General features: G+C 42.9%; 1 protein-coding gene across 5 annotated transcripts in view; it reads right to left on the reverse strand.

Moving 5' to 3' along the window:
• Positions 1 to 16673, reverse strand: part of FAM168A (family with sequence similarity 168 member A) — a 224211-nt gene that overhangs the window by 148603 nt on the left and 58935 nt on the right. The gene's annotated exons all lie outside the window — the stretch shown is intronic.

The raw sequence follows: 16673 nt of genomic DNA on the forward strand, positions 1-16673 counted from the left end.
CCTCCCTACCCTCAAGCAGATCAACACTCCCACCCAACTTGGTGTCATCTGCAAACTTACTGAGGGTGCATTTGATCCCCTCAGCTAGATCACCTAGATGCTACTGCCCAGTTAGCCTGCGCAGCACCCTAACCCTAACCAAGAAAAGGCACGTTTCTTCCCTTATAATTCTTCTTTCCTGAAGATACTGAGTCTGAAGGTTTTCAGAGCTGTGCCTTATTCTTCAGCATGAGATGACAACTCCTCGAGCTCCCACCATACTCAACTTTGAGAGGCAGAAAAAATCAGCCACACAGAACAAACCAACCACGTAACATCATCCCATACCGAGTACTCCCAAGTATAAATACTGAACATGAAGTGCTTCGGTTTGTTATTTTGATCGTGTTGAATTACTGGCAAAAAGTTAATAGGAGAGGACAGCAGCATTTGAAACTCCAATTTGCTTCTCATAAATTTGCCAGTAGCTCCAGCAAGACACAACCGATTCTTCCAGATGCGAGACGCCCTTTCTCAGATGCACTATCTTTACATTTTAATTCCCCTCTGATTTAAATTTATCATCCTGCAAAAGCACTGAAGAGACAGTAAACCCTTTTGTGTCCATTCTGAGGCTGACACTCATTTGCGAGCCATGGCAGAGAAATACAAAACCCAGATCATAAACCTGGCATTTGGGTTTTCTTTTTTAAAAGCATACCTATTTCACAGGTGGGATTGAAAAAAAATTAAAAAAAAGATGGACACAAAAGATGACAACGATAATGAGAACTGAAGGTTTAGCTACGTGTCTGGCTTTCAAAGGGAAAAGCAGGATCAAAGCAGCAGAAAGGAGGAAGAACTCTTTAAAAAATACATATAGTCCAAGGCAGAGCCGTGAGGCATCCTGCAACGCTCTCCCTGCATCAGCGGTGAGGTCTGGAGCTGGGGGATGATAACAAGAACAACATATGTGTATGGATATTTTTTTCCTCTCATTTAACCAACACAGATATTCTTCCTGTAAATTGATTTAGTTAAGTGATCAGGAGAAAAGTAATGATTTTACTGTTGCCCAGACTACTCATACTATTGCCCATCTACACCCCTCGGTGAGGTATTAAAGGCAGCACATCAGAACAGTTTCTCTAAACAATATTTGACTGATAACCTCCTGTGCTCAAGCAATTCTGCCTTTTTTTTAAAATCAACATTAGCACCAGTCAATTCCTACATGGCATTCAGCTGGCATCCTGCAGACACAAAGCCTTCATACAAAAAAAGTAATTTTTTTCCCCAACAAATTATTTTAAGGTAGCAAATGGATTTTTTTTTTCCATTAAAGCACATTGTATTTGTGTTTGAGGGGAAAAATTTAATACACATCTCCTCTTGTGTAGAAAATATTCTGATTGCACTAGAGAGACCCATATTCTGCTGATACACTTTCGGTGTGAAATAGCAGTCAGGAAAATGAATTTTTAAAAACATAAAAGATGGTAAAATATATACATTAACAGTTTTGAATACCTACACCCACTCTGTAATCCCCGGGGATAAACCCAATGAATTCATACGCTTGTTAATTATCTCTTATTGCCTGCCACACGTAAAAATGAACAGCCTTGCTGCCACCGCGGCAATAATCTGCAGTCAGGACGCGTTTTATCATCGTATCAGCTGCAGCCACTGCCGGCTCTGACAACAACTGAACGGTCTGGCAGAGTGCCTCAAATTACTGCCGACTAAAAGCACTTTAAACCGTCCTGCCGGAGCTTGACATGACAAATAAAGCAATGATTCATAACTGAATTACAGCGAGACGCTCTGGAAGGCAACGAGCAGGCTCGCCGACAAGAACTCGCCATTCCTCCACGCCAGCAGCCGGGGGGAGGGAGCCCGAGGATGCTCCGGTGACACACCAGCGTTATCAATCCGGTCGGAGAAATTGCTGAAGGGAGGGGAGGCATCAAAGGAAGCGAGCGGTGGTAAACAAGGTGCAGTGGTCTTCCTAGACAACATCATTACACTCAATTACTCTCCATAGTCTGTAAGTTTTCTGCCTATAATCCTTTTTAAATCAACAATTGGCTACTGATTCTGAAATCCCGTGTTATTAAATGCAAAATATTTTGTAACCCAAAACCAAGTCCACCAGAGCAACCAAACCTATCAGCTTATAAATCCCCCTCAAAACCTTTAATGAACTGACAAAAATAATCCTCAAGCAGTACCTGTGAAACAACCCTCACAGGCCATTGACAAACCATTTTATGGTTAACTTGTGATGAACAGCAAATTTTTCAGTTCTTTTCCAGGCATTTTTGTGGAAGAAATACCTTTCAAACCTGATCTGCCCATAGATGAGGCAACAGTATTTTTGCAAACGTAGAGTGCTGCCAGGATCGTTTCCAAAATGCCTATTTTAAGTCCCTTCGGAAGCAAGACTGCAGCTTACACTATGGTAATAGATCTGTCTTGTACAGTTTTTGGAGGAATAGTGCACTGAATTTCTCTTTATGATCAACTTCCTACGTCCTCTCAGTGCCCCCCTTAAAAGAAATGGGATACTGGCCACCCAAAATAGGTTCAAAGCCAATGTACAACTCCTTGATAGATCATTTGATCTACAATACTTGGTTTAGGGTCTTATAAAGAAGACTAATTTTAATTAAATATCTTATAATAAGCACATGTGTATATCCAAGAATATCCACCAATGTAGGCAAGACTCACAGCGTACCGTTTATCTTCCCTAACTATCTCCATTTAAATTTTTGGTATCTAAGCTACGTTAGTGGTCCAGATGTTCTCCATCATCGATTGGAAGAAACTTCAAAGGCAAATTCACCCGATGTTAACACAACTGCCTTTAGCATGTTGGGTAACCATTTGCTGCAGATGTCTGGGTGTCCCCACGAACTACAAGAGGAGCCTAGACAACAAACAAGGTGCTTCACTTTTAGGCGGCTACAGTTATAATTTCCCCAAGATTGCCCTAGCCCTCAGACCAAGGCACCTTTCACACAATGAATGGTGTTTTCAGAGAGAGAGAAACCTGGAGAGAAAGATTGCTGATAAAGATCCACATATATATAGAACAAAATGAAAGTGCCGTTAGTGATGTACAGCCCCGTTACGCTTTTTGAACTTGCAATCTTGACATTAAGCTGCCTTTTATTTTTAACTAAAAATTACACACTCAGCTGTATATAAGACAAAAAACGCGACGTTTCTCCTTGTCCCCAGCTGTGACATCCAGAAAGACTGACAGACAGGCAAGAGGCACGCGCTGAAGTGCCAAGGAAGAGGGCTTCAAGTTTGTTTAGTTTTCTCCCATTTACATTTTCACTATGTCTAACTGCAGCTTTTAAACTTCTAATTCACCTATTTACGTTCCTTCCTCTCAGAGCAGCACCTCACTTATTTGCAGATTCATGCCAGCCATGGGTCTCACTGTGGGGACGAGTATGGTCAGCACCTTCACAGATCCAACACAGACTTCCTCAGGGAGGCTGACAAAGTGGCCAAAGCCTTTCACATCTCTCAGGAGAATCCATCAGCTGTTTTGGTTGAAGTGGAAACCATTATTTCCACCCTTTAACGTAAAAAAAATGGAAAATAAATATGCGTAAGGAACCCATCTCCAAAGTGAGGGAAAACAGCGGGCAAAAAGAATTTGTGACAACATTTTTAAAGGCAGTTTTTGCTCCCCTACCAATTTGCCTTCAGTTTTCCCAACATTTTTGTACCTGACCTCCTCTTCATTCCATAACTAGACCACATCCAAAGGTAAATAGCATCCTGATGATCTCTCATTAGCTAAACTTCCCACCAGAACACTTCCAAAGAAAAAAAAAGGTCAAAACCTGCCATCAGTAGGAGGAAGATTTCAAAGGACCAGGAAACCAGCTAAGTTGTCAGCTTTTCCTACTCAAAAATCTGTAGCTTGTAAGGACCTACTCCCCCACTGAAAAGCTGTACAGCATGGACCCAAGGAAAGGCTGTTGAGCTAAGCAAGCCATAAAAGAAGTATGTTAAGAGCAGCTGGCAGTTGTTGTGTAATATCTTGTGACTGAAAACAGCATTTGATATGAAAAAAAAAAAAAAGATACTTTAAATGACAAACGCTTAGTCCGTACACCACGAGGGCCAACAGCCAGAACTCACCACATCTTGTTTCATTGACTCTGCTCCAAAGGGGCACGGACAACCTACTCCCAGATTGTATGCTTCTGTCCCAGATTGTATACGGGATTTCATGCATTGAGCAACGGTAGATTGGGAGGCTTTGGAGACTATTATGTGGGATGAAAAGGAGAAAGAGGGAACCCTCAGCCTTGAATTAACACATGGGAAAAAGTGAATAAAATCTTTCAACCACCGATGTCTAGACAGTGCCGACGTCTTTGTCTTTGGGAAGAGGGATTTGGGCAGAAATCTGGCTGTGCTGTTCCTCATTTGATATGAAAGCTAGAAGACACTTTGGGCTAAAGGCCTGGCCCTGTTCCAGAAACTACTTTATTATGAAGGAACTGAAGAAAAGGAGGTCTGTAAGACAGGAGAGTAAGATTTCTGCCCAGCAGTCATAGCAATTAAGCAAGCTGTCTTGATGAAGAGGAAAAAAACACTGGAATAGAACCCAAAGGGCTCAAAAGAGCAAGAGAAAGTAATTTTGAGAGTAGGTCAAGACTCCAGAGGGGATTACCTTTCCAGTTTGAGACTTAACACTAGAGACATGTTTCGGAAAGCTGACCAGTGAGATTCTGCCGATACCACAATGACCCCATAACGTCTGCATGCTCAAGCGCAAGTCAAGTATTAAAAGTGAATGCTGAAAACTGTGTGAGTTAAGATCAAAACTGGCAGAATGAAAAGGTGCCCTCTCCTTCCTACCTTTCCCTTATATTAAAAAAAAAAAAAAATTTTTAAAAAGCAGCTAAATATTTTGTATACCTGGCATTAATAGGTTATTCAACATCTCAACGTGAAAACATCAATCTAAGTACAGATCTCTGGAAGAAGGGCAGAGTGGACTTCACATAAAGTTTTCAAGAAAGAGGGCCTCTCCTCCTGTATTTGAATCAATCCCACTGTAGCTTGAACTTGGTTTTATTAGACATCGGTATGATTCCACTCCCTCAATTACTGCACTATCTGAGCAGGTAATAGCCTTAAAATTGAAGGAAGGGCTGCTTATACTTGTTGGAGCTGAAATAGCTAGTGAGATTCTCCCAAATAAAATCCCTGCTATGAGACTGCTGGGTAAAAGTGGTCTAATCGAATCCCAGATCATATAAGAAACTTCAAAGATTCACTTCAAAGTGCTACTTCAGCAAACAAAGTAGTTGAGTTAATTTAATGCTTCTCATACTGGAAAAAACCACTTCCTTCAAGTGGGGAAGGAAAATAAATGATGGCAAGTCAAAGACCGAAACATTGGTGGTAGTTGTGAATAACCATCCTCAGGCTGCAGCTGGAAAGAGATGATGGGCTCACACTTTCCTGGCTGTACCAGCACACGCTACGATGTCCCACGTCCCGGTGGTCCCAACACGTTGGGCTTCTTTCTAAGGATGTGCTGACTGAGGGTGAAAAACAAAATAGAAAGCTCAAAGCTTTTCATTCTCACCCAAAAATCTGTTCGCCAAACAAGGGAGACGCCGGCAACTGAGTGCCCCAAGGACTCAGGGGAAGACAGAAGGGCATACAGCTTTCAAGCAAATGGAAATGTTTTTACCTGTCAAAACCTGAGCTCAGGCCTGAAGCGTTTTGCTTCTTCTCCAGGCAGGAGTATCAACAGCGACTGCAGCGGATCAAGGAGCTGCATTCTTTACCCTGCTTCAAGCGCTAACGATGTTATCAACTGCAGCGGGAGAACCAAACTTGGGAGCCTAAACAAACTGACAGATAAGTGAGGGAAGAACCAGCTCTTAAATACCTCCGTGCTGCTAAGATATTTGTTATTTTAGATCTGTCTGTGCTGCTGTTAGGAACCAAGTTTTGCTAAAACGCAGTTTAAAGGCAGTTTCCATTTCCCTGAATGTGCACAGGACGCTCACAGCTCAATACTCCAAAGTCCTCCACAACCACCATCACCTCTCAAGGTGCGTAGCTGGATTCCCAGATGTCTCATTTTCTATAATTAGCCATTCAAACACATGCACAGGATTTCTTCTATGGTATAAACGCACTACCAAATTTTTCCAAATGCTTTTAATTCAAATAAAGAAGTAAATAAACCCCAACCAAAAATGAAAACAGAGAGAGTTCCCCTTCTCTCTAGGTTGTCTAAGACCTGTTACAACAGCTTCCTAATCCTGCCTCCAGTCTTCCCTAATCCCTTCACCGGTCTAATTAAACCCATTAAACACAATTCTGGAAATTCAGTTTCCTGAAGACAAGTGGACAAATTGCCAAGCAGTAGGTCTCATTTTGAGTTTTTTGAAGGAAAGGAAAGAGTAAATATCTATTTTAAGGTTTCTCAGAGACTGTATTTTGAATAGATATAATACTTCTGAAATGACATGCAACTACCCTGCTCCTAATGCTCATCATCTTACCTCATCACTCAAAATATTCTTTTACCTTTTTCCCTGGAGAAAAAAGCTTGAGATATATGACGAATTAATGCAATGACACACAAAAAAACCTCAAAGAAAATAGAAAACAAGGACCTCCTTAAACGTCGGTTTCCCGTGGGGTTGTTTCTCACATCAGTTGACTTTGGTCAAGTGGAAACTCAAAACAAAGCTTCTCCCATGACAAGGCATTTATCAGATCACTGAAGATTTTCTGGCACATTGTGTGTGAGAGTACATGTTGCCACTTTACCCACTTACAAAAAGCCTTCTTCCTTTAACTTGCAGTATTTTCATGAGACCTAGAAGAATTTAAACATCTCCAAGACTTCTCCTTCCCTTATCAGACTTCCAAAGGTTGCAGAATGGAAACACACAGAGAGCATAAGGCATAAGCTTTTAAAGGCATAGTTTTAAAAGAAATGGTTAAATCCTGATCATTAAGTCTGACTCCCGATTCTAAATGAATCTAAAACTAAACTCCCTGCAGAATTGCTCTGCTTTCCCCACCGCCTAGCTTGTAATTTATTTGAAGAAATTAGGTTAGCAATGTTTACAAGGCTTATGAAAACAGAAGCATCTTCCTGCCAAGACTCAATCCTAGGACCTCCTCGCTGTTCTTCTGCCCACGTCCTCTACCTGCACAGTCCTCTTCTGACCTACCACACTCCCCCATCCCCGTTAAAGACTGGCTTTTGCCCAAACTCCAATAAATGAGCCCAAATTCCTAGTTCACCTCTTCTACTCTAGATTATGAGATTCCCAGGAAAGGGGAAATTTCTCCTGGATAGTCCCCATAGCATATCACATGCCTTGTCTTACATTAATAATTATAAGCAAACTTAGTATCTGAAGCAGAAGCAAATGCTTTAAACTCTTTCCGAAAAGCAAATACTGCAGAGATGACAAATTATCATTAATGTCTGAGCAGGCAAGGAACAATCTTTTTATTATAAAACTGAGCCTGCCTCATAAAAAAATAAGTCTTCAGCTATTACTAATTTTCTCTTTTGCCATTATTTGATAGCAAAGAAGGAAGAGACCATTAGAAATTGTTTACATTATGAAAAGAAAAGCCCAAGCAAGAGGGAACAATGATGATAACGAGCGAGAGGATGAGACTCAGCAGGCAACTGCTCGCAAAAATCCTTCAGGAACAAAGACTAATTTGGTGGTGAAGTAGCACATGCACTTGCCAGCACTAACACAGGTATGTACCTGGGCAGGCTACGCTTTTTATTTTAATTGCAACATCCTCTTCTGAAACGCTTCTTTTTATATCCACCTCTGAGCAAACACAAAAGTCCCACCCAAGCACAAGTGGAAGCTTTAGTACCAGCTCTCATCATTAGCTTCACTGAGAGGTGCAAACCATTGTCCTGCTGCAGAGGACATGGCAATGCAGAACTTCTGGGGAGCCACATGCAGTGTCTGTTTTGTCATATTATCTCCATAAAGAACCTGGAAACCCATGATGTAGTACTGGGTTCCCAAAATTTGACACCGGTTTAAATGTTCAGCGTTTTAATGATTTGTGCAGCCGAGTTTTAAATTACAACTTGTCAAAAAAATTAAAAAAAAAAAATCCTAATTTGTCATTTAACAAATAACACAGGCTAATTTCTAACCCCAGCCCTTTAATGGACCAGGCAGAATGATAATCACAATTCCTTGCAATGGCTCTATCTTTTCATTTCCATTCATAAATGAATTCAAGCAAGGACTCTGAAGAAGAGGAAGATGATAAAAAGATCCCCAAACCCATCCTAGCATTGCCTTACCACTTTGCCAAAGTGCCAAAAAGCAGAGGTCCCCTTCCACCTTCACTTAGCACAACTCGGTTATTTAAAACAGAAGGGAATTTTCCATAGGGTTGAAAAAAGGCAGTACCCTGACCTCAAAGTGTGGGCATGCACTAGTCCACAGCCCAGCAGCTTTTGGCCACAGGGCCAAAGGTAGCCCATGGCCATGTTTTGAATGGTACACCATGGGTTCAGGACCCGGGCGTGAGGGTATCTGGAGAGAGATGACAGCTCTCGCTGTGTCCTAAACCCCAGCAGAAGCCGGGAGGCTCTCTCCAGCAGCGACCCACGATACCCTCTAATAAAACCATCATTAACATCTACCTGCAGAGAAAGTCTCCAGTTGCAATTGGGTTTCTCCTGACATAATTAATGGTCAGAGGAGGGAAAAGCATAAGCTGTTACGCTTACAAAGCTGCCAAACCTTGAACTGGCCTACAGAGACCAGCAGACAACTTCACAGCACAAACATCTTTTAAAATACAAATTACAACAGAAGACATCAGTATGTCATTATACACTTATAAAACATTCGAGAAACCAAAGAAGGCTTTTTGTTAAGCCAAGGAGCTTCAGATGTATTCCACCATTCTCCTTCATCTAAGGACTCAAAATCTTCTGTAAGCTCTGAGTTCAACAGTGGGAAATGTGGAGATTTTCATATGCAGCTGGATATTTGCATGTTTAAAAAACATTTCTACAGTGGGTCATCGTTAGCAAGTCCCACAGTCAACTGTCATAATACACACTGTCCTACAGAGGAAATGAAGGCGGTGTTGGAGGTACCACACTGGGCAACCGTTGGCTGTTTAATGACAAGTATTAGCAAGTTTGGATGAAAACCCAGTCCAACATTCTTTTTATAGAGCAGTTAATGTGATAATATCGAAGACAGAAGGAAAGTTTATACGGACAGAGGGAAATCTTAACCCACAAACAAACCAGAGGCAATTATCAAAATTATACCAATGGTATTCTTTTTTTGCAGTCAAGCATAATTATGGAAGGTCTATTTAAAAAAAAAAAAAAAACAACTTAGCCTACGATTTGCATTTCAATTAATTTTCAAACTTTTGTGTGGAGAATAGATGGCTAGAATTGGGCGCTACAGAAACTACCATACCCTGAAATACATTATAACATTTATGAGTGTAAGAATTCCAAGTATAAAATCCAAGCCATGCTGCAAGGTCTGGCGTTCTTTTTCCTATTAGCCTGTACGAAATGGGTGAAGATGTAGAGGAAAAGAAAAAACATCGGTGCTACGCGTGACGCAGTTTCCAAAACTTCCATTACGTTCACGTGCTGCTGAAGTACCACACAACGGGCAAATCCAAGGCTCTCGAGAATATATCCTTTCTGAGGTTTACCAAGGATGCCCAGAGCTTACAAATCCTCTGGATATCGTTACTGCAAATCTAACAACGCCAAGTTATCACATCCACATGTCAAGAAGAACATTTCTCTATTAAAATACATTTAAAGTTCTGGCCAATTGCTTTACAATTTCATTGCTTATAATTGTACAGGGCTCTTGCTCTTCAAGCCCAATCACTGTATTTCACACTAAACTCTAATTATACAATCTAGCACGAAAAAGCCAGAGATACAGACCCTTTAACAAGCTTAGGCAAAAATCAAAGGCCCACAAAGGGCTAAATCAAAAGCTGGCTCACACCAACTCTATTCTTTGTGCAGTCAACCAAGACTAATTAATGCTTTTAATGGCAGTTTACCCCTTTTGGCACTATAAATCAGAACACGCAGCTTTTATGAGTTAACAAAAGAATCTGTGAAAGGTGTAGCTTATTAACCAAACTCACAAATTCAAATGCACTTAATCAGAAACAGGTATATTTAGCAGCATTGTGCTCGACGAGCAGAATTATCTGCAGGCTGTACACAGAGAACATTCATTTATCAATACAAACAAGGCTGGCATACTGGGAAGAGGTGGTAAATTATACATCTGAAAGAAAGGCCGCTGCTTCCAGCACGGCTTTTGTGAGAGCAGAAATGTGGAGGAAACACTGCGGGAAGGAGCTAGAAAGGTGCAGGGAACATACTGGATGTTTCGCTATAATCTCATCTCAGCCACAGAGCCTGCAAGAACTGAGTGCGCTATTGCGCGTCTTCAGCAGGAATAGAAAATGGGTCCTTGGGTAGATCTGCTACCATCGCCCACTTGGCTGGGCCCTTCAGGAGCTTCTCTGTAGCTGCACTCGTTTCGATCACAGAATCACGGAATCATTCAGGTTGGAAAAGCCCCTCGGGATCATCGAGTCCAACCCTCAGCCCGACTCTACAAAGTTCTCCCCTACCCCACATCCCCCAACAGCTCATCCAAACGGCCCTTAAACACACCCAGGGATGGGGACTCCACCCCCTCCCTGGGCAGCCTATTCCACTCTCTGACCACTCTGGCTGGGAAACATTTTTTCCTCATGCCCAGTCTGAACCTCCCCTGTTGCAGTTTAAAGCCGTTCCCTCTTGTTCTGTCACTAATTCCCTGGGAGAAGAGACCAGCACCAACCTCTCTACAACGTCCTTTCAGGGAGCTGTAGAGAGTGATGAGGTCTCCCCTCAGCCTTCTCCTCCTCACACTGAACAGTCCCAGCTCCTTCAATCTCTCCTCACAGGATTTATTCTCCAGGCCCTTCCCCAGCTCGTTGCCCTCCTCTGCACTCGCTCCAGCCCCTCGAGATCTCTCTCGTATTGAGGTACCCAAACCTGGACACAACACTCCAGGTGTGGAATGCATCATTTGAAGAGTTCTCATTAGGGTTTTCTTTCTTCCCCTCATCAGGAAACACAAATCTCCAAGTTCATGTTATTTCTGAAACCCATTTTGCTCTCCGTGCAAGCGGCCAGTTGGGACTTTCACTTCGCAAGTCTGCTGGACGTCAGCCGGGCCTCTAAGAGAAACAGCTATCACAGAGCTACAAAAAGATACCCACACAGTAACCCTCAGTCCAAAAAGAAGTCGAGGCCACAAAGCTTTCAAGATCCATACATATTTTTTAAGAAGAGCTGTAGATACGACTCACATCCTAGACTCAGAAAAAGAAAAGAGACCCTAAACTGCATCTTTCTGCCTGAGTAGACAGACAAAAAGCATTTTGGTGTGCTCTCCACATACCTCAGGGCAGTATCTTCAGCACACTTTAATATGCCACATAAGCTTATAGACCAAAAGTAGAAAGTCAGTCCAGAGCATCTTGAAAAGTCTGGTGTCAGAGATCCTCTCTGCTGCTTAAGTCCATAAATCTTATTAAAACCTTCATTTGTTTCTGAATCAGTTTTTGGCAGTTTATATTTTTTCCTTGTTATGGGAAACATCACCTTTCCAACGATGTCTCACTCCTCCAACAATTACTGTATATCGACAGTATTCAGCCATAAAGAATCACGAAGCCACTTTGTCAATAAAATAGTTCCTCTACACCCCAAACCAATCATCGTGGGATGTTCAGGCTGTCGTTCCTATCCTGATGCTCAATCACAATGCATCCCTGCGGCACCACATCCATCACACACCACAGGCAGGCAAAGGACACCGCAGGTTTCATCAGGAGAGCTGCCGTGGGTGTGGGAAGTGACACAGCCCAGCTTGGGGACCCGCAGCCACAGTTCACGTGGGCGTGATTAGCCGGTGACTCTGACTGCCACCACACACTGAGGCAAAAACATTAAAAGAGGGTTTTTTTAAGGGAATAGGCCTAAGAGAAGCATTTACACAAATGTTAGTTAGGATGAAATTAATCTTCACAAATTCATCACCTTATGCAGGGAGGAAGTTTCCCTATGCGATACATTACAGCATATTTAGGTACATCATGGAGGGGGGTTCCTTTCACTGATACATCCAGCATTGCAGTAGTGTTCACAAAGGAATAAAACACTTCTCAGAAAGTGGAAATTCATAGAATACCAGGTTGGAAGGGACCTCAAGGATCATCTGGTCCAACCTTTCTTGGCAAAAGCACGGTCTAAACAAGATGGCCCAGCACCCTGTGCAGCTGAATCCTAAAAGTGTCCAATGTTGGGGAATTCACCACTTCCCTGGGGGGATTATTCCAGTGGCTGATTGTTCTCATCGTGAAAAACTTTCCTCTTGTGTCCAATCAGAACAAAAGTTTTAAATTTTCTTTTAAAAGAAAATTCCCATGAAGCAAGGATGGGCAAAGTAATTACAGATCCCAAAGCCTTGCAAACTCTGTAATATTTGTGACTGGCATGGGAGAGAGGGAAGAAGAGGAATCCAACCAAAATCCAACACCTTGTGGGACCTGGAACAGTGTCAGTTGAGGAACGTTTAAGAGACCCTTGCTGCTCCATGACTCTCATACTGTGTGTAAAGATGAAGGGGACACATCTTAAGAGAAAGAAGAGTACCTACATTCCCCACTATGGACCAAGAGTGTCCACGTTCCTGTTTCTGCCAATATATGGCCAGAGGTTACTGGGCAAAACCAAAATCAACAAAAGCAGAAGTAACACGCTGGAAGGTTCTGCTCTCGAGGCAGCCGTTCCCGCTCGCTGCAAGAGCATCCTTAGGAAATGCCGAGGCATGTCGCACACCGAGCACAGATTCGGTGATGTGGTATGGTAGAAAACACCAGTCCTCTGACCTGCCCTCACACTCAAACCCACACACCCCACACACAACCAGCAACTGCTTCTTCCCTCGAGCCCACCATCTGAATCAGAAAACCAGCAACCTCAAATGCAGTCTCAGCCGTTCTCTCACCAGCTACTAGCCTCAGCTCTTAGAATGTAACACTGAAATATCTCCAAATTAAAGAGCTCTGAAGCAACAGGCAATATTCCTGAGCCCCATTTTATGCTCCATTTACTTACATGCTACTGCAGTGTGTAGAGTCACACCAAGTTGTGTGGATGAGCAGCGTCCTCCTAACTCAGAGGCATGTTCATAGATACAGCTGGGTCCCAGAGCTCACAAATAAACATGCTAAAAACCCATAATATGTCCAGACTAGACAGAAGGCTTCATTTTAAAACATTGTTAATGTTCTAATATGATGTATCTTCCTTCTCTAGACACGATCCAAAGGAAAGAAAGAAACACGAACCACTGTCCTTGGTATCACCTTCATTAGACTCCACTAGAAACAAGGGACGGGGATCTCCTTTCACTCTTAAATAATCATAGGATGTCTCATAAGATCCTGGGACCTACACAGAATCACAGACTGGTTTGGGGTGGAAGCAACCTTAAAAATCATCCATTTCCACCCCCCTGCCACGGCCAGGGACACCTTCCACTAGCCCAGGTTGCCCAAAGCCCCGTCCAACCTGGCCTTGAACCCTTCCAGGGAGGGGGCAGCCACAGCTTCTCCGGGCAACCTGTGCCAGGGCCTCACCACCCTCACGGGGAAGAATTTCTTCCTTACATCTAATCTAAATCTCCCCTCTGTCAGTTTAAACCTGTTCCCCCTCATCCTATGCCTCCCCCCTGATGACGAGTCCCTCCCCCCTTTCCTGTAGCCCCTTTCAGTCCTGGGAGGCCGCTCTAAGGTCTCCCCGGAGCCTTCTCTTCTCCAGCTGAACCCCCCAACTCTCTCAGCCTGTCCTCACAGGGGGGTGCTCCAGCCCCCCGAGCATCTTCGTGGCCTCCTCTGGCCCCGCTGGACAAGGTCCATGTTTATCCCAAACTAGAGACCCCAGAGCTGGAGGCAGCACTTAACTTGGCTTAACAGAAATCACCTTCCATATCCTATGTTCTCCAAAAGGAAATTTATTCTCCAAAACAGAGCTGGCAGTTCAAGAAAACTTAAGATCTGTGAACAAAGGATTTGCTCACGCAGTAGAAAAGAAAATCACTAAGTGAGGTAGTCATGCCCCAACGGCAGAGAAGTATCCATCACCTGCTAGCAAGATGCTTCACTTCAGCTCTGGATTTGATGCATTCCCAGCCCGGTGAAGACTGCCAAATGGACCTTTCCAAACTGGCATGAATGGTCAGGAGACTAAAAATCACAGATTCTCCATAAGAGTTGAGAAACGTTGAGGTGAATGGAGCGAAAGTATAAAGTCCAGGCCCAGTTAACCACATGCCAAATTCCACTCACACACAGTGTATAAAAACCAGCCTAATGTAAAAGCGCATTTAAAAATATTTACATCAAACCAAACCACTACATAGAAAAGAGAGGGATTTTCCCATACACAGGGATTTTACACACACACAGTGATTAACTATTTAATTGCTGGAATTCCACTTAGGATTTGGGAGAGTGGGGTACTTCCCAAGCAGGAAATAACCTAACCTAAGTAAACTAAGTTAAGAGGTCAGGTACACACACATACAAGAATTTAACTCAATTTCTTCTGCCTTTTGATTTCTGAACACTGTTTACCATCATGAATCTAAAAGGGGGAGGTTCAACCCAAAATATAGACACCAGAAAAGTAAATGTCTGAGGTGGCTGGTGGAGATCTCAAGCAGGGCAGTCACAGCCTGGAGAGTAACCCCAATCAGCTTGAAGAAGACAACCAGTAACTAGTCAACCAAACCCCCCCAGGCTCCAGCAATTCCACTTGAGATCTCCACAGACTAGGCTGGGAGCTCAGACACCCAGCACACATAAAGCTTAAACTTAAATTTCTTAATCTGGAGCTGAATTGGACCAGGGGCCCCTTGGACCAGAAGCTCACTCTCTCATGCAAAGCCAACACTTAACAACATATTCTCACTTGAAAAAACATCTTGTCTTCCAGATCTTCCAGCAATGCCAGTCCCACTTCTCCAGTCTGAGCAACTCAGCCCCCACCTCTGCCTTCTCCCTACTTCACAACCCATCAAATGCACACCCTTGGCTTTGCCTCTCTTCCTTCTGCAGCCCTGGGCCTCTGTTTCTCAGGCCCAGAAAAAGCAGCATAGCCCCAACTGCGTCTCCCTCTGTTGCTCCAACTTGGAAATATGGGGGAAGTGTGCAGAAAAAGGGGATTTATCCTTTTTTCTAGCATGATATTCAACAAAAAGGGGAAGGGGACCATCGTTGTTGCTTCAAGATTGGCATGAGCAAGGACAAAGCTTTTCTGAAGCACTTGGCACTTTCTGTCCCATCCGACCTAAGACCAGTTGAGTTGCTGAGGGTGGGATGAGGAAGAAACAACAGCCTGATTTTTTCTGTACCCAAAGAGCAGGTATCTAATTAGGGAGGTTTTTCCCAAAGCAGGGCTGCAACACTTCTACATGCCAAAATATTGGGAGAAGGGTCACAGCATGCCTCCCCGCTGCAGCACAGCGGATCTGAGAGCAGAGAGCACCCATCAGCACTGTTGTTGTCTGTCTGCATCTGGTTTTCAGCAAATCTGACTTGAGTGGGAGCAGAACACTCAGTGGGTATCCTGGCAGCTGACATTTAAAGTTCATGTTACTAAGCAAGCAGCAAAACATATAAAAGGAAAAAAAAAAAAAAACAAACCAAAAAACCAACAGTCAACCCTGTTTTTTCCATACTCCTGCGCAAGAACAGCTGGTTTGGGTCAGACTGACACTTCAGCTATCCCAGTGTCTTCTCTGCAGCAACAACCAAGTGTGAATACCCAGGGGAAAATTCAAGCACAGGGCAGGCGGACAGTGACATCTGCCCAACATACTTTCTAGCCCGTAACTGTGTGCAGCACAGGGATCTCCTGAAGTGGTACGGTCGTATTTAATAGCTAGTTGTATATCATGCTATGCCACTGATGTAAAGTATTTCATTGTCTTTATATATAAATGCTTAGAGGGCTTGACCTGTCCAGGCTCGTAATGCCAGACACCATACACAAAAATAAATAGTTAAGATAGAATCTGCTCCAGCCAATTTACAGACCACATTGCACCGCAAAGTTTATATTTTTAAAAATCGTTTCTAGTTTTTATGAAAGGCTGCAACACAAACTATTAGAAAATAATTTGCCTTTCTACAGGCAAATGACAGAAATTTATACCAGGAATCGTGCCTCTACCAACCCAGTGATTCCGACCCAGCTAGCGAACACAAGCAGCGCTTTTTGCCTTCTTTTTAATATAAAACAAAAATAAATTATTTACGAAGAAGATATTAAGACTAATAAACACTACAAAAATCCTAACTCTTACAATTCTTTATAAGAGCAGCACATACCTACTGTGTGTTCTACTCCAGTCTGCTGATTACCTTAGGTTTATTAACTTTATAAATCAACACAATAAAATACGCTAGACATACAGTGTTGCTGGAGTTCCAGCTTATGCATTTCTTGACCCAGAAATTACTTGCTTAGTTTAAAACGTAATGTGATTCTGTACCAAAGTTCA

The sequence above is a fragment of the Strix aluco genome, chromosome 2 (assembly GCF_031877795.1).
Source record: "Strix aluco isolate bStrAlu1 chromosome 2, bStrAlu1.hap1, whole genome shotgun sequence".
In the NCBI taxonomy this organism is placed as follows: domain Eukaryota; kingdom Metazoa; phylum Chordata; class Aves; order Strigiformes; family Strigidae; genus Strix; species Strix aluco.